General features: G+C 54.1%; 1 protein-coding gene across 2 annotated transcripts in view; it reads left to right on the top strand.

Moving 5' to 3' along the window:
* Window positions 1-13,081, top strand: part of LOC311528369 (uncharacterized protein) — a 231,789-nt gene that overhangs the window by 7,350 nt on the left and 211,358 nt on the right. The gene's annotated exons all lie outside the window — the stretch shown is intronic.

The raw sequence follows: 13,081 nt of genomic DNA, 5'->3' as shown, positions 1-13,081 counted from the left end.
GCTCCTGCAGCATTGTGCCCCACCTGTCTCCAGAGGCGGTGCATGGTGGCTCATGCAGGAGCACCAGGGAGGGAAGGGGAGAGGCTGATGCTTTGGCCTCTCCACCACTGCCCAGGAGGCTGTTAGGCCTGCACAAAAAGCCCCTGGTGGCCGCATGCGAGAAATGCTGAGTTAAACTCACTTCCATGCTGTCAAAACCTTTGCCATTGTACCTCCTAACTGCTGGTTGCTCAGGTCAGAGTGTACTTAAGGGTTAAGTGAAGCGCTGCTGTAAGAATAAGCTTCGTGTCCTTTAAGGAAACCAAGACAGAAAAAAATACTGATGATTTTTAATATTTTTTCTTTATCTAAAAAAATTAATGAAACAATATAGAAAATTCTATTAAAGACACCTTTTGCATTTTACAGATTTGTAGTATGCAAAATTTGATTTTATGTAATGCCCATCCCCATATATATTCCAGATTAGTATAAACAAGACATGATTTCCCTGGTAACTGAGACCAGTTTTTATTCTGTCTCCTCAAATTTAAAAGTTCATTTGTATGTAGGCTTCGGAAAGAGTTCCTTTCTCATTTCTAAACACAAAACACGGTTTTCTTTTCTGGATTTCTCGGCCTCAAATACAAGGAGGTGGGTCTGCAGGGTTGCTTCTGGACCAGTCTGAATGAGGGATGGTTTATTCTCCTGTTTAAAAAAACAAAATTATTTCTAGTGTTACAGGAATAAAAGACAGAGAAGTCTGGTTTATAAAGCTGGATCTCTACATCCCTCTCCCAAAAGGACTGCATGATCAGGCTCAAGGGAGTATTCAGAAATAAATTGTTTATCATCCCTTTAATTGAGTTATACCAAAGCAAGAGTTAGACAGTGGTTGGGCAATCACCATACAGTTAAATGGAGTAAATATTAATTAGAATGTTACTGCCAATAAAGACAGGTGACTCAGTAGTAAAGCTTTGATAATTAGGGGAGGCAACATTGTCTAGTAGTAACTGGCTGAACGAAGAGAGGTCCTACACTCAACAGTCACTCCCATGTTGGAGGAATCTCAACTACAAAGCTGAACAATCATCTTCCCAAAATAATTTTAAAATGGTGACACCCCCAATGACTTATCTCTCAGACAGAAAGAAAAGAAATAATGGTGGGGAGAAAAGGGGACCCTGGTCTGGGGAGAGGAGGTATACAGAAGTTCTGTGTGGAAGGGGAAGGTCGGAGGGCACACAGAGCCCCAGCCTGGGGGAGATGAAGAAACATGGGACAGAGCCTGTGACATGAAAGCGGGGTGAGCAGCTGCAGGGAATCTGTGAAACAGAGAGGATGGGAGGGTGGCACATGGGGGGGAGGGGAATGGAGGGCAGCCGGGAGCCCTCAGTGTGTGCAATGAGTACAGCCTACAGGAGCATTGAAGTGTGAGAGGGCCAAGTTCATAATACTTTGCATGTCTAAAATGACTTTTATCACTGTCTCAAAGAACTTTAAAAATGCAGATTATTTCTTCCCATTTACAAATAAACTCTCTTGCCATGGTTTTCTGGAGAGAGCTGCAGAGTCAGAGAATTAGCTCTGTTTCTGGCTCATGACCAGAACAGATAATCTGTCAACATTTGCTTTACGTGCACGTCGCATTCAGGGGTGGGGTTCTGGGAAGGGATCAGGAGCGATGCTTATATGCCTCAATCGGCCAGTAGCAGATTTTGGAAGTAAAAGATGTCTGACAGAGGCAGGGTTCGGTATGAACCTAGCTCTCAGGTAAAGCCTGGCCCCTTCTTGGTGGCTGGAGAGCATTCTTTCTTAAAAGACCTAGTCTTGGACTGCAAAGGTGTGGGGTAGCATTTCAGGAGCACTGACAGGGGATGCATACTGCCTACTGCCAAGGAGCTCAGCTGCACGGGGCTCACTGCACACCACTATACAGCGGAGATCTGGAACTTGATCAGTGGATCCTTTGCGTTCTCTTAAATAGTAGGGATGAATATTCCCTCCACTGCGGGAATTACTGGGTAAAATCATATTGTTGGTGTAATGCAGGAGGTCAGATTAAAAAACTCACATTAGTCCTGTCCATGGAATCACAGCACTGGAAGGCCCGTCCTAGTCCCGTCCCCTGCACTCAAGGCAGGACTAAGTACAGTAGAACCTCAAAAATACGAACACCAGAGTTACAGACGGACCCGTCAGCCAGACACCATGTGGCCCCAGAAGTACGCAGTCAGGAAGCAGCGGAGACGAAAAACAAAAAACCCAACAAATACTGAGCTGTGCCGGCATGGCATCGTCCAGTTCGGCACATCGGGGCTGCCTGTCCCCACCCCCACCCACGACTTGCCACGCGGAAGGCCAGCCACGTACAGGTGAAGACGCTGAGGTTCACGGGCACAGCTGTGAGCTCCCGAGAAGGAGTGCTGGGGTCTGCACTAGCCACAGGGGCTGTTCCCCGCCTCTGGCTGGGAGGGGGACAAGCCTGCAACCTTAGTCTCAGTCCAGGAAAGAAGCTCCCTGAGGTGCTGCTGGAACCTGGCCGAGAGCGTCAGCTGCTGGAGCCCGAACTCCTGCCCGCCTGCCGCGCTCTGGAGGAGCGGCTGCGTTTGAAAGGGCCCCGGCCTGCACTGCGCACCCACTGGTGCCAAAGCGCCCCCAGGTGCCTCACGCATCACCCTTGCAGTCAGGGGGTGAGAATCAGAAACTTGCCGGGCAGCCGCTGCAGAGTGTGAGCCCCCGTTCCGAGCACTCCGCCCTGAGGAGCAGCCCATAACGGCTTGGGCAAAGTTACCAACAACCTCCATTCCCGAGGTCTCCGTAATTCTCCTGTATTATCTGGACCAGGGGCTGTCAACAGGCGAACCACGGGCCAAATCCGGGTTGCCAGACGCTTTTGAACGGACCCCACAAACTTGTTATTTACATATTATCGTTATTATTATTTTTTTAAATGATTTTCTCTGCAGTCTGGCCCCTGACTGTACATTGATGAAGAATTTGGACCTTGACAAAAAATAACTGACTACCCCTCATCTAGACCATCCCTGAGCGGTGACTGTCGATCCTGCTAAGAACCTACAATGACAGAGATTCCACAACCTCCCTAGGTACTTTGTTCCAGTGCTTAACTATGCTGGCAGGAAGTTTTTCCTAACGTCCAACCTAAACCTCCCTCGCTGCAATTTCAGCCCATTGCTTCTTGTCCTGTCCTCAGAGATTCACAAGAACAATTTTTCTCCCTCCTCCTTCTAACAACCTTTTATGTACTTGAAAACTGTTCTCATGTCCCCTCTCAGTCTTCTCTTCTCCAGATTAAACAAACCCAGTTCTTTCAACCTTTTCTCATAGATCATGTTTTCTAGACCAGCGGTTCTCAACAGGGGGTTCGTGGCCCACTGGGGGTCTATGAACCCTTTCAGGGGGGCCGCAGGGCCCCGTGGCTAAAATCCAAAGCCCGAACCCCAGCACCTCCCGCAGGGCTGAAGCCGGGAGCAGCAGGGCTGAATTCTGGAGCCCCGAGCCCCGGTGCTCCCCAAGGGACAGAAGCCCTGAGCCCATGGGCAGAATTGGGGGAACACAGGGGTGTTACACCCCCCCCAAACTACAGTGCAAGAGCAGGGCAGTCCTGGGGTAGCTCCACACCCCCCCTCCACCACCTCCTCTCTCCACCCCCTGGCTAGGTCGGAGGTGGGAAGCCAGAGTCCGGCAGCGTGGGACAGCTGCTGCTCTGACTGGTGCCATGGAGCAGGCAGCCCCGTCTCCTGCTGCTGCAGGGGGTTGAAGCTGCTCCCCTTTGCTCATGCAGCTGGTAAGAGCTGCCTGGGCGGGGGGACCCGACTGCTTTGTGGCTGGCAGAGCCCTCAGGGTACAGGGAGCGCAGGGGAGCCCTGAGAGCACACAGCCCCTAGCTACCTCCTCCTTGCACCCTGAGCTACCCTCTGCCCACACACAGCCCCGAGCTACCTCCTCACTGCACCCTGAGCTACCCCCCTGCACACAGCCCCTAGCTACCCCCCTCACTGCACCCTGAGCTACACCCCTGCACACAGCCCCTAGCTGCCCCCCTCCCTGCACCCTGAGCTACCCTCTGCCCACACACAGCCCCGAGCTACCTCCTCACTGCACCCTGAGCTACCCCCCTGCACACAGCCCCTAGCTACCCCCCTCACTGCACCCTGAGCTACCCCCCTGCACACAGCCCCTAGCTATCCCGTTCCCTGCACCTCAAACTTTTTGAGCTGAGCCCCCCACCTTTGAGTTATAATTTTTGGTTGTAGGCCCCCCCCAAGTCCAGACAGGCGGGTGGCCTGCTGAGGTGAGTCAGGGGGTGGATGTAGCATACCCCCCCCCCCCAGATCCCGACGTTGGAGCTGGCTTGAGCCTCACTGGCCCCTGCCCACCCAAAACAGAAGTCAAACTATACCTATGCAAACTTGTTTTTCCCCCTTTCCCCGGCCCAGAGCCTCCCCCTCCCACACTAGGCCCTGGAGATTTTAATGGCATGTTGTGGGTGGCCTCAGAAAGAAAAAGGTTGAGAACCCCTGTTCTAGACCTTTAACCATTTTTGTTACTCTCCTCTGGACCTTCTCCAATTTCTCCACATCCTTCCCGAAATGTGGCGCCCCGACTTAGACACAATACTTTAGCTGAGGCCACATCAGCATGGAGTAGAGCAGAAGAATTACGTCTCGTATCTTGCTTACAACACTCCTGCTAATCCTGCCCAGGATGAGGTTTGCTTTTTTTGCAGGTGTTACACTGTTGACTCATATTTAGCTTGTGGTCCACTCTGACCCCCAGATCCCCTTCCGCAGTACTCCTTCCTAGGCTGTCACGTCCTGCTCTGTATGTGTGCAGCTGACTGTTCTGTCCTAAGGGGAGTACTTTGCATTTGTCCGTATTGAATTTCAGCCTGTGAACTTCAGACCATTTCTCCAGTTTGTGCAGATCATTTTGAATTTTAATCCTATCCTCCAGAGCACTTGCAACCCCTCCCATCTTGGTATCATCCGCAAACTTTATCAGTAAAAAGAAAAGGAGGACTTGTGGCACCTTAGAGACGAACCAATTTATTTGTGCCACAAGTCCTCCTTTTCTTTTTGCGACTACAGACTAACACGGCTGTTACTCTGAAACCTGTCATTATGCAAGGGGAAATAGGTTACCTTGCAGAATGACTGAGCCACTCCCAGTCTCTATTCAAACCTAAGTTAATTGTATCCAATTTGCAAATGAATTCCAGTTCAACAGTCTCTCGCTGGAGTCTGGATTTGAAGTTTTTTTGTTGTAATATTGCAACTTTCATGTCTGTAATCGCGTGACCAGAGAGATTGAAGTGTTCTCCGACTGGTTTATGAATGTTATAATTCTTGACATCTGATTTGGGTCCATATATTCTTTTACGTAGAGACTGTCCAGTTTGGCCAATGTACATGGCAGAGGGGCCTTGCTGGCACATGATGGCATATATCACATTGGTGGATGTGCAGGTGAACGAGCCTCTGATAGTGTGGCTGATGTGATTAGGCCCTGGGATGGTGTCCCCTGAATAGATATGTGGGCACAGTTGGCAACGGGCTTTGTTGCAAGGATAGGTTCCTGGGTTAGTGGTTCTGTTGTGTGGTGTGTGCTTGTTGGTGAGTATTTGCTTCAGGTTGGGGGGCTGTCTGTAGGCAAGGACTGGCCTGTCTCCCAAGATTTGTGAGAGTGTTGGGTCATCCTTCAGGATAGGTTGTAGATCCTGAATAATGTTGGAGGGGTTTTAGTTGGGGGCTGAAGGTGACGGCTGGTGGCGTTCTGTTATTTTCTTTGTGAGGCCTGTCCTGTAGTAGGTGACTTTTGGGTGCTCTTCTGGCTCTGTCAATCTGTTTCTTCACTTCCGCAGGTGGGTATTGTAGTTGTAAGAAGGCTTGATAGAGATCTTGTAGGTGTTTGTCTCTGTCTGAGGGGTTGGAGCAAATGCGGTTGTATCGCAGAGCTTGGCTGTGGACGATGGATCGTGTGGTGTGGTCAGGGTGAAAGCTGGAGGCATGTAGGTAGGAACAGCGGTCAGTAGGTTTCCGGTATAGGGTGGTGTTTATGTGACCATCGTTTATGAGCACAGTAGTGTCCAGGAAGTGGATCTTAATCGAGTCTCTGCTAAGGCTGCATCTACACTCCCCCTTGTGTCGGTAGAACGTATGTGGCTCGGGGTGTGAATAAGCCACCCCCCGAGTGACACAAGTTACACAGACCTAAGCGCCGGTGTGGACAGTGCTATGGTGCTGGGAGAGCTTCTCTTGCCAACATGGCTACGGCTGCTCGTTCAGGGTGGAGAGCTCCCTCCCGTCGCTCCCGTCCCTCCCATGCTTCCAGCCGCTCCAGTAGAGACTGCCACTGGGGGTCACGTCACTCACAGCTGTGAGGGCCGAGCGGTTAAGGCGTTGGACTCGAAATCCAATCGGGTTTCACTGCGCGGGTTCAAATCCTGCTCACAGCGAGGCCTGTGTTTTAGCCACTTTTGCTCACCAGGGCAATACATCTCCACCGGCCCTGAGACGCTCTCCATACACTCCCCACCCCAGGTAAACCCTGTTCTGCTCCTTTCATGGGGATGCCTGGGATGGTGCCACACGCTGTGTCCCTGCGGTCTCAGGCCTCTGCCCCTCACCCAGCGCCCCCCGGCTCAGCCCCACCCCTGGGTGCTGCTCCTCTCCAGAGCGTGGAAGGAGCTGAGCACGGGCAACCCGTAGAAGAGGCCACAGGAGCCTGAGCCTCCCCCAAAAGGCCGTCCATGCGGGCGGAAACGCTGGGAATGTGGGGCGGGTCTCCCCTCCGGAGGCCCGTGGGCCCGTGGTCATCTTTCGAGCGCTGGAAGTGAAGCTCCAGAGAAGTGGGGGCCCCGCCTGCACCCCGCTCCCCTCTGCCTCTTAGCCCGATGCCCTGCTCTTGCTCTGCCTCTTCCCATCCCCCCTCCGCCTCCTCCCCCAAAACCTGCAGCCCAACCCCCCTCGGCCTTTTCCCCCACGGCCCCGTCTTCTCGTGCCTCTTCCTGTCCTGCTTCACCTCCTTCCCCAAGGACCCCCCTGCCTCCCGCTCACCGAAGACAGAGAAAAGGGACGGGTGCCTGGCCCCATGGTCCCCGGTAGCCCCCCTTCGGGGAAAGGGGCAGAGAGGAGCAAGCAGGGGGTGAGTGGAGTCCTGGGGGAAGAGGCGGAGAGGAGCGAGGGGCAGGTAGGGGGACCTCGGGGGCCAGAGGAGTGAACAGTGGGGGGGCGGGGCCTCGGGGGAAGAGGATGACCGGGGGCGGGGCCGCTGTGGCAGGGCCATGCTCTAGGCCCCGGTGGCCCCCCAACTTCTCGGGGTCATCTGAAACCCAGGATGAAGGTGACACAGGGCCTGGTTCCTCTTTGGGCTAAGATTCCATAACAGCTCTCCCTTCCTGACAGTGTGAAGGGGCTGCACAGGGGCATAAAGCCCTCCAGACACGGCCGGAGACAGGGAAAGGGCCGTCAATGCGGAAGAGAATCAGGCCCAGAGTTAGACAAGGGGTGCAGAGAATATTCTGGATTCAGGTCATTGCACTTCGCCCTTGCTCGAAATGCTTCCTGTATTTTCTCCATTTCACTCCCTGACTCTCAGTCTCTGCCCCTTTCCCCGTTTCGTCCTCAGAATTAGCACGTTCAGCCAGTTAATCGCAGCAATCCCACCATAACACAGCAGCCTGAAATCTCAGCTCTCCCCCGCCCCTCGCACGAGACCTGCTGCCAGCTGAACTGGAGAAAGAATGGGGAACGTCTCTTGCAGAGGGTGTGAAACAGACACCCGGAAAAGGTGAGCTTTCACAGGGACTGCTGGGCACGCATGGACTGTGGCTGGGGAGGGGGCTGCCAGACCTCCCTCGGGTGACCAGACAGCAAGTGTGAAAAATCGGGATGGGGGTGGGAGGTAATCAGAGCCTATATAAGAAAAAGACCCAAAAATCGGGACTGTCCCTCTAAAATCGGGACACCTGGCCACCCTAGACCTCCCCCACAGACTGCCACTGAGTGAGTGGGGGGCAGTTGCACAGACCTGCAGTGACCACACGGATTGTGAGGTTTGCTCCCCTCCTGTCTCCAGTGGGGCTGAGGTTTCTCCCTGAGCCTGCTGAGCCCTGTGGCCCTTCCCAGCCACGCCCGTGGGAGCAGAAAACACCGAGAGACCAGGCCGGGGAGGTCATATGGTTTATTGGACCCGGTTCTGTTGGGGAGAGTGTAGCCAGACAGCCAGCCCCCCCCTGCTCAGACCTGCATTGCTGGAAACACAGGAGGAAGCCGGAACAGGGCACTTAACATATATTCCAGCACAGCCTTTGAAGCTGTGAAAGCACAGGTGTGCTGCTACAATGTGCCTCTGGGAACAGATACAAGGATTAAGCTCACAGCAGGCAGAGGCCCTGTGACAGACATGGCTCTTCGCCCCTACTAAATAGAGTGATGCACTCACACCAACATCCTAGGTGGGAAAATATTTACCCTGATAAAAGAAATGTCCAGTAGTCGACACTTATTGTTTCTCTCCCTTGCAAGTGTAAACTACTCTTGCGAAAGCTGGCGTCACCCCGACAGACCAGCCTCAATTTGGCATAAGAAAGGAGAAAGAGAATAAAGGAGTACAGAGGTATAAGTAGGGGACCTACAGCACCATGATTTTTGAGTGCTTTTCACTATCTATCTGCTGGTCAGATAAGTGACAGCCTCCCAAGGCTTCTGCAGCTAAGAGGGTCCCTACGCCTTGTCCCTTATTCGTCTTTCCGCGGAATTGAGTGACCGATCCTGGCTTGGCACCGCTGGAATCGAGAGACGCAAGGAGGGTAAGAAGCACCCACACCTGATCTCCTATCTTTAGTGTACACATATTTTGAAATAGAGCTCTATACTTTGTTTTCTTTCTTTGGGATTGTGGCTTCAGTTTTGTAACTTGTTTGTGTGTGTAACATCTCTACATTTAAATAAGTAGGCACTAGCAATTTTGTAACCACATGATTAGAATGTAGCTTAATAAATTTTGGTAACCATTTATGCATAAGCCTGACTTGTTTTCTCTGGTTTACTGTAAAGCAGCCAACACAATTAAAGAACCTCAGCCGTTTTGGCTCTAAAGCCTGGCCATTAGGTGAGAGTACTAAGAGCCTAGCGTTGAGTTGTGCCGCCTCCACGGGGCAAACTCTTGGGGCACCTGTCAGTCAATCCTGGCTGCCCGCTGCGAAGGAGCTCTGAGCTCTAGCAGTTAAAGTCACGGGTGTGGAGAGGCTCTTAGTGCTGCCATTGGGGCACCTGTCAGTCAGTATTGACTGCTCGCTGCGAAGGAGCTCTGAGCTCTAGCAGTTAAAGTCACGGGTGGTTAGGACCTTGGGGCATCCGTCAGCCTAGCCCGGGCTGCCCGCCGCGAAGGGACAGTGCGTCCTAGCGGTTAAAGTCACGGATGGTATAAACGGGCATAGCTGGCACCTCACCAAACATCCTTGGCCGTCGGCTAACAGAGAGAGACCAGGGCCTGAGGACGAGATCTGCGGAGCTCGAAGGCTTGTCTCTCCCCAGCAGAAGTTGGAGAATGAAAGAGATCCCCTCCCTGCCTTGTCTCTCTAATCTCCTGGGACCGACCTTGCAAACGGAGAACTCTGAGGCAGTTCAGTGCTTCCCACCGAGCCCCAGGAGCCCGTATGTAACACGGACGTTGCACTCATTCAAACAGTGCCTAGCGCAGCTGGGGGACGGGCTTCAAGCTGCTGCCAGCCACAGCCCCTTCTGTGCCCCAAACCGGGGGCGACTGCGCCTACCGGCCAGACCCCTCTGTTCCAGAACGGAGGTGCCCTTTGGTCTCTCAGCCCGGCGCTCTCACACAACCACAGCAGCTCCAGTCACCAGGTCCCCTCTTGGCGCAGTGGGAGGGGGCAGCAGGAGAGAGCAGGCAGGCCTCCGAGGGGGAACTGTACTCCGGGAAGCCGTGACTCTGTCAAGGATTTAGGTGTCATACCGGGCAAGCCACTCAACATCCGCTCCCGGTGCGATGCTGTGGGGAACACGGCCAAAGCCATCGGTGATGACGGGGGGATTTTCTTGGTTTTTCAATGGTTTGCATGCTGTGTGTGGGACTCAGTTTCCCTGGGTGCTGTTTGTTTAACGAGGTGGGAGAGGTAGTTTGTTGTTACAGAGGACCAGCGGTGATCTCTCCTGTCAGTTGGGCCCTCAGGCAAAGGCCTGGAGAAAGGATACCCCAGCGACTGGTGAGCGGGAGGCCCAGCTTGGAAGTCACAGCCAGGTCGGGCCAGTAGAAGGACAATGGGCTGAGGAGAGAAGACCCGGTGACTGCTTCCAGCCAGGGGGAAAGAAAAGAGGGAGGAGAGGAGAGGCTGAGATAGAGGAGACCCAGGCAGCCTGTTCACCTGGGACAGAAGACAAAGGACACAGGCTTGTGGGAAGGTGATATCGGACGCTTAGCTGGAAGGAGGGGTCTTCTGGACTGGGGAGAGAAAACAGCCAGAGCCCACACGGGTGCAGGAGAGACCTAGATGGACTGTGCAGAGGGAGGTTAGGCCTGAGGCCCTGAGAGTTTCCTGTGCTGTGTTCAGATGCTCAGTAAACCCCTCTCTTTTACGCTGGCTGAGAGTCACGGCAGTCTCGGGATCGGGGTTGCGTTCTTCCCTCCGGGAGTAGAGGCCCCAGGGGTCCAGAGTGAGGGGACTCCCTGAGGGGGCCCACGGCAGACAGGCATGCTCAAGGCTGAGAGAAGAGGGGTTCCAGGAGGCGGAAGGGCCTACGGCTTAACCCTTGAGAGAGTGGATCTCCAAGAAGGGCTGTCACACTGAAGGGGGTTCCTCCCAAGGACTGTACGAGGCTGAGAGAGAGCACAAGTCCTGTGAGTCCGTGACGCCATCCATGGATAGATAAAGAGAGGATGGAAAGGGAGGTGATTCAGCAGCGGGGAGACTGACACTGGAATACTGCATCCCGTTCTGGTGTCCACATTTCAAAAATAACGTTAAAAAAACTGGAGAGGGTGCAAAAAAGAGCCATATTTGAGGGATGGAGAAGACTTATAAGGAGGGATAGAAAGACTCAGTCTGTTTAGTTTTTAAAAAGATGGAGAGGTGAGCTGATGGCAGCCTGCAGTGCCTTCGCTGAGAGAAAACACCAAGTATTTAAAGGGCTCTTTAGTCTTGCAAAGAAAGGCAGAACAAGAACCAATGGCTGGAAGCAGAAATCAGAAAAATTCTCCTGAGAACAAGGCAGAGATTTGTAAGAGGGAGGGCGACTCATCACTGGAACAAACTGGCAAGAGAAGTGATGGATTCTCCATCTCTTGATGTCTTCCAGTGAAGACTAGATGCCCTTCGGGAAGGTGCTTTAGTGCAAAAGCAGCTCTTGTGACACACGGGAGGGCTGGGAGATGCAGGGCGTCATATTAGATGCTCCAATGGTCCCTTCTGGCCTTAAGTCGACTAATTTATGAAAAACTGGTGGTTTATTGTATAGCCGGCTCCATCCCCCGACTCACCAGTCATTGAGTGCGGAGATCCGGGGGCAACAACTCCAAGCTCCAAGAGGCTGGGCAGGGGCAGGACATCAGCTGGGAGGGGAGGGGTGGGGGGGCAGTGACATCACAAAAGCCTTTTGCAGGACCTCCGCCCATTGGGCAAAGGTGGTGGGGAGGGGGTGACCTCACAGAGAGACCCCGACATCAGCGGGGCAGGGCCGAGGTGCAGGGCCAGGGCAGTCGCTGAGACCCCCCCGGCTTTGCTGCCGCACGTCTCCTTCTCCGGGTCTCCCCTCGAGGACGGGGAGAGAATTAGGATTCACGTCGTAGCATGAGGAGGAGCCTCTGTGGAGTTTTCTCCTTTCCTACCCCTGGTTGTGCCAGAAAACGAACGTCCCTTGGACAAGGTCGGAGGCTGCGAGAGGTTTGGAACCTGTTGGGTCTGATGCACCTGCTGCAGGCAGAATTCTCGGCACAGAAAACACTGGCTTAAGGGGGCAGAATGTGATTTCCTACCGAGCGCTTTGACGCTTGGAATCACTGGGGACCTTGGGGTTCATCCTTTTGGGTTTCCCTTTTCCTCTTTCCTCCCTCCTTTCTCCTCTTCTCTTGCTTCTTTTTCTCCTGTTTCCCTCTCTCTCCCAAGGAGGAGGGTGGGCAAGGGGGGGTTGCTCTCATCGCGGGAGGTCCTCACAAAGAGGTGGGTCTGGATCTGAGAGCGATCCGCTCTGATGGTGACCTGGCCGTCCTGTGGGACCTCTGGTGAGACCTCTCAGGCGCCCGCCCCTCAGAGTCTCAGGGCATGTTGGCCGAGCAGGGGCTATCGACAGCGAGGAGACTCAGGTCCTTTTGGTCTCGTTTCAAATCAGGCAAATAAGTCACAATCAATGCAATGTATGGGATTAATCTTGCTGCTTCAGGGGCGGAAGGAGGCAGGGTCTTGGGGGAAGAGGTGGAGCGGGGCAGGGTCTGGGGAGGAGTCGGGGTTGCCCCGAGCCCGCACCCCCCTTGGGACGGCCTTGGCAGCAGTATTGGTCCCACCCCGCGGCAGGGCCGGGCTGGAACCAGGTACGGCCGGGGCAGGGCAGGGCAGGGCAGGGGGTGGGGGAAAGCTGGGCGGGCGGGAGCCGGGGGAGGTACCTCTCTCCAAGCCAGACCTCGTAACCTGAGATCCAGAGAGGCAGGGGGGGCTCAGGACACACCCCTCCCATCGGCCTTTCCCGTTGGTTAGCGTCGGTGTGGAGATGCCTCGCACGCTGGGTTTTGTGGGTCCTACTTTCAGGCACCTCCTTCTTCCTGTAAGCGGGGGAATAGTCCCGCTCTTGTGGGGAACTGTCCTGGCTTCTGCACAACCCCGGTGAAGTGGGCTAGCGAAAGGATCTGAGTCCTTGCTCCCACTCCCTTTCCCCAGAGGCCTCCCTACCCTGGAGGACTCCCCTTCCACTCTCCTGTCTGGCAGAGTCCTCATAACCCCGACAAGGCTGGACCCAGGATTCCTGGGGGGCTTGACCCCCAACCCTGCGGTGGTCACCTAGGACAGGGGCTCGGGTGTCCCTACTCCGGGGTACTCTCTGTACTGGGCACTTCTCTGACCCACTGA

Source organism: Lepidochelys olivacea, assembly GCF_965140295.1.
Source record: "Lepidochelys olivacea isolate rLepOli2 genome assembly, chromosome: 11".
In the NCBI taxonomy this organism is placed as follows: Eukaryota; Metazoa; Chordata; order Testudines; family Cheloniidae; genus Lepidochelys; species Lepidochelys olivacea.
Note: the sequence above shows the minus strand (reverse complement) of the source record. Positions and strands in the feature narration are given on the sequence as shown.